Below are 14,708 nucleotides of genomic sequence, written 5' to 3'. Positions count from 1 at the left end.
CAATAACATGAACATGAATTTCAACTCAATTTAAATCATGAACAATCCTAAATACACAAATCTTGGATTTTGAATAGAGATTCCTAAGCTTCATAGGTGAAAGGGGCTTATGAATAAACATATGCCATATCTGAGTTAATGAATTTGGAAGGATTGATGGAGAGTTCTTGTGATTTGGCCCTTGAAATTGAGAGTTAGGGTTTTTTAATGCCTCGAGATCCTATCCCAAGATGTCAGACAATGCTTGTGACCCCGAAGGACCACAAGCTAACCCTTTTCTAACATCTATACCTGTACACTGCATAATATCTAGAATAAATGTATAAACTGGCCATAAGGTTCAACATATCTATAAATACTCAAAATATAAAATTGAATACTATACAATACATTCATCTGAAAAGCCTCTAATCTGACTAAACTGTGGAGTTGATGGGACAGGTCCCCAACAAACTTCGTCAACCGAAAATAAATAAGATTTTGATTACAATAATAGAACACTGAAACCCATCCTCAAAAGAAGAGGACTCACTGCTACTACTGCTGACTGGGATTGATCTACTGATGATACTCTGGGTCTTGTGCCTCTAAACCTATGGTGTCAAATGAGACACCATAGTGCAAATGCGTCAACAAAAAATGTATCGAGTATGTAGACGGGGTAAGGCTAAATACAAGGGCTCATACATGCAAAATATGTATAACCTAAATGATCATGAGAATACCGCATGAAAATAAGCACACATACAAGAATTCATAAGTCATACTCATAATCATCACAACTCTAGAGACTTGATCTTGGGTACCACTTTACTGTGAGCTAAACTCACTACTATCACTGAGATACCGAATCAGTGACTCATCTGCTACTGATAACTGTGGATCTGAGTATACTTATATCAAAGACTGAGTTCTGAGCTTACCGCTTTCAACCGATAGAATTAGAAATTCAACTTTTCTAATTGATAACTTTGGAAGCTCTATCAATGAGAAGAAAATAGGATTATATCCAAATCCGACAATAAGAATACTCAACAAATTCTGAGAAAGAGACCAAGCATATCTGACAGGAGATCTTTAAATATGATACTAAGAATATTCAACACGATCTGAGACTGAGATCAGCCTCTCTGATGGGAGATCTTTAAATATAATAGTAAGCATCTGTATATAAGGCCAAGCCTATCTAACGGGATAGTCCATGAGTCAGTGGAACTATCTAAGTTCTTTACTGAGATAGACGACTGTACCATATAGTCTTGACCTCTGAAGATTGATACTGAAACTGTAACTGTGGGAAGTAGTCACTTAACCGTCATGCCCCAACCTGCCACAGGTGGGGTCCAACCTGTAATCCCAGCTGGAAGGGCATCAGTATTATGCTACGAGTAAAGACTCAGTCTCAGGTCAAGCCTCTCTGATGGGATGACCCTCGTAGAAAGTCGACCTGAGGCAATATAATAGTCAACCTCTCTAATGGTGATAGCCTCTACTGACGGGGACTCCTGTATCCTGCACTGGCTACGTAGTTCTAGAGTTCAAGGATTGCTATTAACGACTCCAGCCTCTCTCTCTAACAGGAGAAATCACCATCCCTTCCCTCGCTCGTTGCTAGTTTCTACTCCCAACTAAAAGACTCTTATTGTATCCTTAGAATGAACACAATAAAATTGAATCTATTTACATGATCATGTTTCTCAAATGATCTGGCTGAAATACGCAAAGATCACTTAGTTCCATATCTGACAGAAATAATATCAAATCACAGTATCTGACTGACGATACATAGCTTGATTAGATTATTCAAATCATTTCTGAGATTATAATTGAATCACTTGAGTTCCATTAGGACTGGGCTGAGTACAGGTCTAGGGCTAGATTACTAGCGATATAGAGATTACAGAGATAGCTGAGATTACTGAGCTTTATTAAGCTTCGCACTTGTCTGAGGATACAAAGTTCTATAGTTCACTGAGTTCTGAAAATCATGGCTCAGTTGGAATTATCGAGAAACTGACACGGGCTCTAGAAAATAGCTCTATTTTTAGGTATTAATACCCCCAGGACTCGATAACATAGAAGTAAAGCATCATCATTCATTCAAGTATCACAAGCATTCATGCATCATTACCATCATTCAGGCATATTCACAAGAAACTTAGAAATCATACCATTTATTCAATTTCACAATCATTAGAACATCACCTCAAGCCTCCAAGAATTTAGAAATGTCTACTCATCATCACAACTACCAAGGGGTCACTCTAAGTGTTTCAAAATCATAACACACTTTCCCCCTCACAAACCTTACGGCATCACATCTATCATTTAAGAAATATAAACCTCTATTCACCATCATTATTACCAAAGGATCACTCCCAACATTTAGGGGGTCATCAATATCAATTCATCATCACAAACTACCTTAAGGAAGACATGCTATTAAATTATACCCCATTCAACGAAGTCTTGCATCAAGTACTTTACACTTATATCGGTTTCGACATATATCTAGATATCATGAGATTTTGGGAAAACTTCATACTATCATGTCATTACTCTCTTGCTGACCACATAGCATGTATCAAAACTTAAAATAAATCAAAGAGCACTAACTTGGGAGATTTACCACTATTTCGTCTCAACTTACTCACTACAGTCTTTCAACAACCACCAGACATGTCTTGTTCTACACCTACTCAGGGATTCCATATTATTATTATGGCTCATTCCGCTTACTAAGGCATTTTATCAAACACTAGGTGTGCATGGACTAGCCCATAACTTTGGGTTTCCCCTTTAACATATGATAATGCCCCTCTATGCTTTACCTTAGCCTTTCATCCAACCTATGGGGTACATACTCCGCTTATTCAACCATCTATACACCCTAATGTCATGAACACCTCACATAGACACCAACTTCAAAAGTACTCCTCACAACATCACATAAAATCCTTAAGTTTAAAAAGGGTATTTGAGCTTCTTGGATGAAAGGGACCCAAGAATCAACATCTACATACCTGGGAATTTATTTTCTTGAAGGCTCTTGAAAGGATTTCTTGATTTCTCTAGATCCTTCTCGATCTCTCTTGAATTTTATGAAAGAAGAAGAGAGTATTTTGATTTTGGAAACCATAATTTTTGGGTGAAAGAGAGAAAAATAAAGTTGAAGGCCTTGTCCTGGTATTTATAGAGTTAGGGGGGATGTGGAAAAGACCAAAATGCCTCTTTAAAATTTGTCTAGAAAATTCTGATCGGGGACTGTGATGGTCCATCAGAGGGACTGACGGTCCACCAAGTCATCCGTCACTCAAGTTCCAAAACTGGGATGTTCTTCCTCAGAGTAATAGTCGAAGTGATGGTCCTTCAGAAATATGATGGTCCACCAGATCATCCGTCACTTGGGGTCCAGGAATGGGACATTTTACCTCGGTATGATGGGCCCCTTGACGATCCGTCAAATTTTTGACGATCTATCACTTTGGTCGTCACATGATGACCGAAAAAGGAAGCCACTGCCTTGTTCTGACGGGACACTTGATAATCCACCAAGGACTTAGCGGTCCGTCAGATCGATCGTCAAACCTGTAATTTTGACAACGCTCAGTAAAACGGTCATAACTTCTTTGTCTGAAGTCGGAGTTTGATAAAATTGGTATCGATGGAAAGTTTGTTCAATGCTCTACATGACTAAAAGTATAAATTAGGGAAATTACACATGATTCAAAGTGTTTCATACTTGGGAAGATATTTCCATAACTTTTAGACTCAGATTTTTTGCTTTGCTGAATACACTCTAAGGCTCAGACTAGAAGAGAACTTTGCGGGGTATTACAGGTTTCTTGGTTTGAGTGAGAGCAACTAAATTTGGGAAAAATAGAGTGAATAATGATACCCTTAGGTTATGTAGGGTTAAATTTTGTGTTTAGGCTGAACTAAAATCATGGGAAAAGACCAATTTAACTCTGGACGTGTCTTTTGATTTTTGTGAAAATTACCCGACCTGAACCCCAGGTGCGACGCGGCGCTATCGTTCCATGTCACTGGAAATTGACAATTGTGAAATTTGAAGAAAATGCCATGCGGGGACATTACAGAGCTTCACTGGTGTTTGATAATTAGGATTTGGGATCCCTCCGCGATGCGGTGAAATTGTGGAGTCTTATTAGAAATTAATGAATGTCATTTTTTCTTATGGTGCGACTCGCCACTGATTGAGATGACATGTTTTGATGACTAAAACTTGAAATAGTCATAACTTCTTACCCGGTTATCGAATTTGGGCGACTCTTATATCGATGGAAAGTTTATTGAATTTCCCACATAACTAAAAGCAAAAATCTTAAAAATTCCCTATGGAATAAATATCATTCAATTTAGAAGCTAATACTTGACATTCTAGGGACAAAATTAGTTAGGAAACTTCAGTGTATTACAATATCTCCTTCTTGGGAACATTCGTCTTCTAATGAGATTGACTGAGATAGGAAAAATGATAGACTGAAGTACATACTGAACATAAACAAATGAAACATGACTACATTTCTAAATTTCATACCAAGCATGCATATCTGATGCATGATTTCATAACTGAGTTGACTCATGAATACATGACTAAGATTTCTGATAGTTGATTTTCTTACAACGAGAGTGAATATCTGATGTATGAACACATGACTACTCTGATGCATGAATATATAATTCAATATGAAATGGTACTTAGTACCAAGTTTTAAATAGAATTCTAAACATGAAATTGATACCAAGTTGTAACTAAAATATGGACATGAAAACTAAAAAGCTTAAGGAGAACTGTTACCTGGAGCTAGATCTGAGTTTGTAGAGAAGAGGTGAGGGTACTTAGTTCATATATCTGCTTCTGATTCCTAAGTAGCTCCCTTAACAGACTGATTCCACCAAAGAACTTTGACTAGAGGGACTTCTTTGTTCCTCAGTCTACGAGTCTGATAGTCAAGAATTTCAGCCAAAATCATTTTGAAGAGAGGTTGTTCTGAATATCTATGCTCCGAATAAGGACTACAACTATTGGCTCAACTATGCACTTCTTGAGCAAAGAGACATGGAAGACTAGATGAAATGTGTCTAGATCTAAAGGCAATTCAAGATCATAAGCTACCTTGCTAAAGCAATTATGAATTTTGAAGTGATCGACATATCGAGGACTGAGCTTTCCCTTCTTGTCAAACCTTTTCACTCCCTTCATAGGAGAGATATTTAGATAGATATAGTCACCAGCCTCAAACTCGAGGTCCTTTCTATGCACATCTGCATAAGACTTCTATCGGCTCTGAGCGGCCCAAAGTTTTCATCTGATCAATTAGAATTTTACTAAGCATCGAATACTAACTTAGGCCCTATGACTGATGCCTCGCCAACTTTGAAGCAACCGACTTCTGCATCTCCTACCATAGAGAGAGATTCAAATGGAGCCATCTTAATACTTGAATGATAGCTATTGTTGTATGGAAACTCAATCAAAGGCAAGTGGTCATCTCAACTACTCTTAAAATCAATTGTACACGCCCTTAGCATATCTTCTAGGGTCTAAATGGTCCTTTCTGCTTGACCATCTGTCTGATGATGAAAGGTTGTACTGAGATGAACTTGGGTACCAAGACCCTTTTGGAATACTTTCCAAAGTAAAAGGTAAATTAGGTACTATTGTCTGAGATAATAGATAGAAAAACACCGTGCAATCTGACGAACTCACTAATGTAGAGTTTAGCATAATCCACGGCTGAATTAGAGGTATGGACTGGAAGAAAATGAGTGGATTTGGTCATTCTATGTACAATGAACCAAACTGAATTATGTTGATGATTAGTACGAGGCAAACCCGTCACAAAGTTTATGTTCACTCTTTCTCACTTATAGTGGGAATGTTGAACTCCTGTATAGACCCACTAGGCCTCTGATGCTCTATCTTAACTTGATGACATAAAGAGCATTTAGCCTCAAACTTTGTAACATCTCTCTTCATCCCACTCTACTAATAGATCTCCCGCAAGTCATGGTATATCTTTGTGGCCCCTAGATGAATAGAGTAGCGCGCACCATGCATTTCTGCAAGAATTTGCTGCCTTGAGTCATCTACACCTGGAACACACAGAAGACCCTGACAACGCAGAACACCATCTCCCCCGAGAAAACCTGTACTTTCTGATCCTTCACTGAATCTTTCAACTTGACTAGACTGGGATCTCTATCTTTCTCTTCTTTTACCTTGGAAACTAGAAATGATTTTGAACTACTCTGAATTAATATATCACCCTCTTCTGCATCGACTAACTGAATGCTTAATTTGGAAAGATAATGGATTTCCTGAGCTAGCCTCTTCTTACTATCCTCGACATGAGCAACAGTGCCCATAAAGAGTCTCGTGAGAGCGTCAGCCACTACATTGGCCTTGCTCGCATTATAAAGGACACTCATATCCTAATCTTTCAAGAGCTCTAAGCACCTTCTCTATTAAAGATTGAGATCTTTATGAGAAAAGACATACTAAAGGATTTAATGATCCGTCAACACATCTACATAAACATCGTATAGATAATGCCTCCAAATCTTTAAGGCAAATACTATGGCTGCTAACTCAAGATCATGAGTAGGATAATTCTTCTCAGGGAATTTAAGCTGTCTAGAGGTGTAGGCTTTATAACCTTACCATGCTACATGAAGACACAACCAAAACCTACTCTAGATGCATCACAGTACACTACAAACCCATCTGGACTGTCTGGAAGGCCTAAGACTGTGGCTGAGGTGAGTTGAGTCTTCAACTCCTGAAAACTTTTCTCACAAAGATCTAATCACTGAAACTTGACTTTCTTCATAGTTAATCTGGAAATAGGTGATGCAATAGATAAAAATCCCTCAACAAACCATCTATAATAGCAAGCCAGACCCAAGAAACTCCTGATATCTAATGGAGAAATAGGGTGAGGCCAGTTTCTTGCTACTATGTTCTTTTAAGGATCTACTCTAATGCCATCATCGAAAATGATATGACCAAGGAATGCTACTGACCTTAGCCAAAAATCACACTTACTGAATTTGGCGAATAGCTGATAATCTCTGAGAGTCTAAAGTATGATTCTGAGAAGGTCTGCATGATCACGTTCACTGTGGGAATAGATGAGAATATCATCTATGAAGACTGTAACAAACATTTCCAAGTACTTCTTGAACACATGGCTCATCAAGTCCATGAAAGCTGTTGGGGCATTGGTAAAACCATAGGACATAACTAGGAATTTGAAGTGACCATACCGAGTTTGAAAAGTTGTTTTTGAAACATCGCACTCGCTGACTCTGAGCTAATGATAGCCTGATCTAAGGGTTATCTTAGAGAAATAGTTGGTACCCTGATGTTGGTTAAATAATTCATTAATTTGGGGAAGTGAATACTTGTTCTTGATCGTGAGTTTATTGAGCTGACGTTAATCAATGCATATTCTGAGAGAATTAACTTTCTTGCACATGAATAAGACTGGTGCGCCCCACGGGGATACACTGGGTCTGCTGAATCCCTTATCTAAGAGATATTTCAACTGTTCTTTCAGTTCTTTGAGTTCTGCTAGTGCCATTCTGTATGGAAGAATAGATATAGGCTAAGTATCTGGAAAAAGGTCAATGCCAAAGTTTATTTCCCTTTTGGGAGAAATACCTAGAAGATCTTTGGGAAAGATATCTGAATATTCACTCACTACTAGGACTGATTCAAGACTGGGAGTCTCAGAAATAGAATCCTTAACTCAAACAAGACGATAGACACATCCCTTAGATATCATTTTCTATCTCGAAGGTAGGAAACAAACTGGCCTTTGAAAGATGAAATACTCCCCATCCACTCTAGGACAGGTTCATTCTGAAAATGGAACCTGACTATTTTGTTTCTACAGTCGACTATGGTATAGAAGGAATAAGCTAATCCATGTTGACAATGACATCAAAATCAATCATCTCTATTTTGACTAAGTCTGCTGATGTGACTTTCTGAAATATCATAACTAGGCAATTCCTGTATACCCACCGGGCTATGATGGTTTAACCCACTGGGGTAGAGACTGAAAAGTGCTCTGCTAGAATTTTGTGAATGACTCCGAAATCAACTACTATATAAGGAGTAACAAAAGACAAAGAAGCTCCTGGATCTAGCAAAGTGTAAACATGCACATGAAAGATCTGCAACGTACTAGTAACAAAATTAGGAGAATTTTCTTGATCTTGCCGGAACTAAAGAGCATAAAGTCTATTTGGGAGTTGGCCACTAGTAGCACTAGAAGTTGCACCCTGCTGATTTTGGTGATCGGACTGGGCTGAGGAACGGTTAAGATGACCCTAAGGACCTGGCTAAGGAAAATATCTGAATCTATGGCTTGTCTTTCCATATTTGAAACAAATACCACTGCCAGCTCTGTAAATACCCTGATGGTGCTTGCCATAAGTCTGGCAGAGAGGATAGGGTCTGGAAATGCTAACACAGCCCTGAGATTTAGAGCCTGGCACCCTATCTTTGTTGCCATCTCTGAATTTTGGCACTGGAGCACTTGCTGAAGAAGGAGTAGGAACGGATGACTTAGGACAAAACTGAGAATGGTTTCCTCCCTCTAACTTAGGCTGAGAAAAGTTGAAACTTCATGTCCTTGCTTTTTTATTCTGCTTCTCCCTCATCTTAATTATTTGCTCTTTTATCTGTTGAGCATGGGTTATAAGCTTGCCAATGTTTATGTCACTAATCAAAATCACAAACCTACACTCACTGACCACGCTATCATTCACCCCAGAAACAAACTTACTTATCTTGGCCCTATTATATGTCACTACATGGGGAGCATATCTAGATAATTCAGTAAACTTAATAGAATACTCTTTCACCGTCATGTGAACTTTAGAGGTTCTTGAAGTTGGATGTAGGAGCTTAGGGTTTTCTTTTTGAGGAAATTTAATGAAATATAACATATTATACTTCTAATAGGCTTTAATAAAGGGTTTGGACGGATTTTGGGTGAGGGGGAATGACCAAAATGCCCCTAAAAATAAATAATTCTCAAATCTGTCCTTTGATGGACTGATTTGATAGTATGAAGTAGATCAACCATAACGTTTCACTCTGATATCTAAATTGGATGAAACTAATTTCATTAGAAATAGGACTCTCATATCTTTCCATTGATATATAGTATCTCACCCAGATTATTGTGTATGAGGAGTTATGATCATTTGAAGTTGACCCAAAAATTTGATTTTGATAGGCTGAAGTAGATCAACCATAACTTTTTGCTCTGATAGAAAAATTGGATGAAACCAATTTCATTGGAAAGAGGACTCGCAGAGCTTTTAGTTGATATATAGTAGATCACCCTGATCATTATGTACGAGGAGTTATGATCATTTAAAGTTAGAGAAAAAATACGCCAGGCCTCAGTACTTTTTCCTACACGTTTTACTGTTCACTACTATTCATGGTTCGATCAGAATGTTCATAACTCGTCGCTCGGGTGTCTGTTTTGGATGATCCACATATCATTGGAAATTTTATTCGATACTCTACGCAATGGTGGATCATAATCTGAGATATTCTGCATGGAAAATTTGTAATTCATTCTAGAAGATAGAACCCAACACGTTTACCCACAAAATTTCAACAAAAAATTTCTCGGGGTATTACATCATCCCCCCCCCCCTTAGAAACATTCATCCTTGAATGACACTAGACATGCCAAGATTAGATAGGGAATAGAGCATACAGCTGATACAATTCATTAGACTTATCACCACATGGTTTCTCACTCCGAATGCAACATAGAATGCATAAATTCAAGAAACTACAGCTGAACGCATAATAAATGACAGCTGAACTGCTGCAACTTTTATCAAAAGTGCTTGATTTAGGAAAGAATAGTACCTTCGGCTTGATCGGAGTTCGCAGAAAATAGGTACGGGTACTTGGATCGCATATCCGCCTCAGCTTCCTAAGTTGCACCCTCAACAGATTGGTTTCGCCATAACACCTTGACCAAAGGAACTTCTTTGTTCCTTAGTCTTTGGACACTGAAATGAAGAATGTCAACAAGAATCTCATCAAAAGAAAGATTTTCTTGAATGTCAGCACTCACAAAGGAATCCACTACCACAACATCGCTAATATGCTTTCTAAGCATGGAGACATGGAATATTGGATGAATAGAGGATAACTCGGAAGGTAACTCGACCTCATAAGCTACCTTACCAACACGGCTAAGCATTTTGTGAGGACCAACATAACAGGGACTAAGCTTCCCCTTCTTTCCGAATCTCTTCACCCCCCTCATGGGTGAAATTTCAGATACACTAGGTCACCAACTTCAAACTCAAGGTCTCTCCTTCTAACATCCGCATATGAATTCTGACGACTCTGCGCAGTTTTCAACCTTTCCCTAATCAACTTAGCTTTTTCCATAGCCACAAAGACTGAATCAGGACCACTCACAGCTGCTTCACCCACCTCGAACCAACCTATGGGTGATCTACACTTCCCCTCATATAAGGCTTCAAACGGAGCCATGCCAATACTAGAGTGGAAACTATTATTGTAAGCAAACTCTATCAAAGGTAAGTGATCATCCTAACTTCCCTTATAGTTAAGTGCACAAGCTCTCAACATATCCTCTAAGGTCTGGATGGTCCGCTCAGCCTGACCATCGGTCTGTGGATGAAAAGCAGAACTCAAAAGCACTTGGGTACCAAGACCCTTCTAAAAAGCTTTCCAAAATTGTGAAGTGAACTAAGTACCCCTATCCGAAATGATAGACAAGGGAACTCTATGCAGTCTGACTAGCTCTTGAATATACAATCTAGCATAATCCTGAGCAGTATATGAAGTATGAAAAGTCAAGAAATGGGTAGACTTAGTCAATCTATCAACCACAACCCAAATGGAATCATGATGGCTTCGAGAAGGAGGTAAACCAATCACGAAGTGCATATTTATCTCTTCCCAATTCCAGGTGGGAATACTAAACTCTTGCATCATACCACCAGGTTTTTGGTGTTCAATCTTAACCTATTGGCATGTTGCACACTTAGCTACAAATGTTGTTATATCTTTCTTCATGCCACTCTACCAATAGATTTCCCGCAAGTCTCGGTACATCTTGGTGGAACCAGGATGAATAGAATATCGCGCCCCGTACACTTCATCCATAATCCTCTGTCTCAGATCAACAATATTTGGGACACACAATCTACCCTGCAATCTCAACACACCATCTCCCCCTTGAGAGAAAACCTCTACTTTTTGGTCCTTGACTGACTTTTTCAGTCTGACCAAACTAGTATCTAAGTATTGCTTTTCCTTTACTTCCGAAACAAAGAAGGATTTGGAATTACTCTGAACCCGTATACTACCTTCAGTAGAGTCCAACAACCTAACCCCCAATCTAGCCAAACGATGTACATCATGAGCCAACTCTTTCTTACCTTCTACTACATTCGAAACACTACCCATGGACACTCTACTTAGGGCATCCCCCACAATATTGGCCTTGTCTGGATGGTACAACACACTCATATCATAGTCCTTTAATAATTCTAACCATCGTCTCTACCTAAGATTCAATTCTCTCTGGGTAAACACATACTGCAGATTCTTATGATCAGTGAAAACATCAATATGGACACCATACAAATAGTGTCTCCAGATTTTCAAAGCAAACACAACAACAGCCAACTCAAGGTCATGGGTGGGGTAATTTTTCTCATGGGGTTTCAACTGTCTAGAAGCATAAGTTATCACCTTACCTTTCTGCATTAATACGCAACCCAACCCAACTCTCAAAGCATCACAGTACACCACAAAACCATCAACACCATCAGGCAAAGTCAAAATGGGGCTGAATGAGTTGAGTCTTCAACTCCTGAAAACTCTTCTCACAAGATTCGAACCATAAAAACTTCACTTTCTTTTGGGTCAATCGAGTGATAGGAGATGCTATAGAGGAGAAATCCTCAATAAAATGGTGGTAATAGCCAGCTAAACCCAAGAAACTTTAGATATCTGTCAGCGAAATAGGTCTAGACCAATTTCTAATAGCTTCGGTCTTTTGGGGATCAACTCTAATACCCTCGGAAGAAATGATATGACCCAGAAAAGCAACTGACCTTAGCCAAAACTCACACTTACTGAACTCGACAAATAACTTGTGATCTCTAAGGGTTTGCAAGACAGTTCGGAGATGGTCAGAATATTCATCCTCACTACGGGAGTACACCAATATATCATCGATGAAAACTATGACAAACATATTAGATATGGTCTGAGCACTCGATTCATGAGGTCCATGAAAGCTGCTGGGGCATTAGTTAACCCGAAGACATAACAAGAAACTCAAAATGGCCATAACGAGCTCAAAAAGTGATTTTAGGGATGTGACACTCCCTAACTTTGAGTAGATGATAGCCGGAACGAAGGTCTATCTAAGAGAAATATCTTGCACCTTGCAATTGTTGCACATATGCAAAGAGCCATCTTTTTTTCTCACAAACAACACAGGAGCACCCCAAGGAGAAACACTGGGCCTTATGAAACCCTTATCTAGTAGATCTTTGAGTTGCTCTTTTAACTCTTTAAGTTTTGCAGGGGCCATACGGTAAGAAGAAATGGAAATGGGCTGATTATCGAGAAGAAGATCAATCCCAAACTCTATCTCTCTATTAGAAGGTATCCCTGGGAGATCATCTGGAAAGACATTAGAAAAATTATTGACAATGTTAACAGACTGGAGAGATAGATTCTCAGACTTAGTGTCTTTGACTCTAACCAAATGGTAAATACACCCCTTGGAAATAAGCTTTCTAGCTTTGAGGTAAGAGATAAAATGACTCTTGGGTGACACAAAATTGCCAGACCACTCAAACACGAAAGCACCCGAAACTTAAAACTTGACCTCTCGGGTCCAACAATCAATAGAGGCATAAGAAGAATACAGCCAGTCCATACCTAGAATCACATCAAAATCTACCATGTCTAACTCAATCAGATAAGCCAACAAGACTCTATGAAGAACAGTAACAGGACACTTTTTATACACTTTTTGGGCAATAATCAAATCACCCACTGGGGTAGAAACTAGGATAGGCTCAGGAATAATCTCAGGATTCATTTCAAAATTCACAGCAATCAAAGGTGTAAAATATGAAAAACTGGATCCAGGATCCAACAAAGCATACACATCAAACTAAAATATATGAAGCATACCAGTAACAACATTGGGAGAGTCTTGCTATTCCTGGTAGGATGGTAAAGCATAGAATCTATTCTAGCGCTGCCTGCCAGAATTGCTTTTAGAGGTGCCCTGAGCTGGGGCTGGGCGAGTCGCTAGAATTGAAGCACTAACAGTCTGAGTATAGGTCTAAAGGCGATAGTCACGACGCCCTTGTCCATCCTGTAGACAATCTCTAACTCTGTAACCCATGGCACCACATCGAAAACAACCCTTTTTCTCACTCCAACATTCACCCGAATGAGCCCTACCACACTTAGGACACAAGGGACGTTTTGGCTTACTGCCAGTACTGTACTGGGACCTGGATGCATATGACCTACTACCTTGCGCCTGCCTGCCTTTAGGCATGGGAGCACTAGTAGATAATGGTGCTGGCATAGATGAACGATCCTGATACTGAGCGCGACTCCCTCCCTGCGATCTAGTCTGACCCTGTCTATACTGCTTGGACCTAGCTCTCTTATTCTCTCTCATTCTATCTCTCTCCTTAATCTTGTCTTCCTCAATCTGTTGGTCATGACTCATCAGCCTAGAAAGATTTATCTCACTATTCAGTATAGCAGACCTACACTCTTTAACCACATAACTAGATACTCCAGTCATAAACTTACTCATACTAGCCCGATTATCAGCCACTAAGTCAGCAGCATACTTGGCCAACTGATTGAACTTTAGACAGTACTCCCTAACAGTCATAGAGACCTGTTGCAGGTTCATAAACTCTTCCACCTTTGCCTCTCTCATCTCCAAAGGGAAAAACTTATCCAGGAATGCATCCTAGAACTCTTGCCAAATTATAGGGATAGCTCCCTCACCTCTACCTTTCCTCCAAGCCACAACCTAGTCATAAGCAAGGTCTTTTAACCTATACGCAGCCAACTCTATACTATGTTTCTCAGATACATGCATCACCTAAGTAATCTTCTACACCACCTCTAAAAATAAAAATGGATCCTCATCAGACTTAGACCCATAGAATTCCAGCGAATTCATCCGTATGAAGTCATGGATCCTCGCAGTAGCTGAATCACCTGTGTCATAGATGTGGCGCGCCACTGATGATCAAGACTCTACTTAACGCGGCTTGTCAGACTCTCTAGGACACTAACCTTAGGCTCTGATACCAAGTTTGTAACACCCTGGAAAATGGGTCCCGAAGCGTCACATGGTGCTTGAGGCTATGAGCAGCCCCAAGCTAACCCTTTGAGCCATTTTCATTCAGTTCAACACAAATCAATGGGGTTTCCATAAATAACCCTCAAATATCAACAGAGTAATCATCATCCAAGAATAACAGAATTTCAGAAAGATAATAAAATATGACTTATTAGTCAACTCCCAACATCTATACTAGTCTGACCAGACTCTAAGAAAATCAAAAAAACCAGTGAGCCATTGAGACATGCCCCAACTGACTCA

This window comes from Capsicum annuum, chromosome 8, assembly GCF_002878395.1.
Source record: "Capsicum annuum cultivar UCD-10X-F1 chromosome 8, UCD10Xv1.1, whole genome shotgun sequence".
Lineage (NCBI taxonomy): Eukaryota > Viridiplantae > Streptophyta > Magnoliopsida > Solanales > Solanaceae > Capsicum > Capsicum annuum.
The sequence above is the reverse complement of the archived record's forward strand: the minus strand, read 5'-3'. Positions refer to the sequence as shown.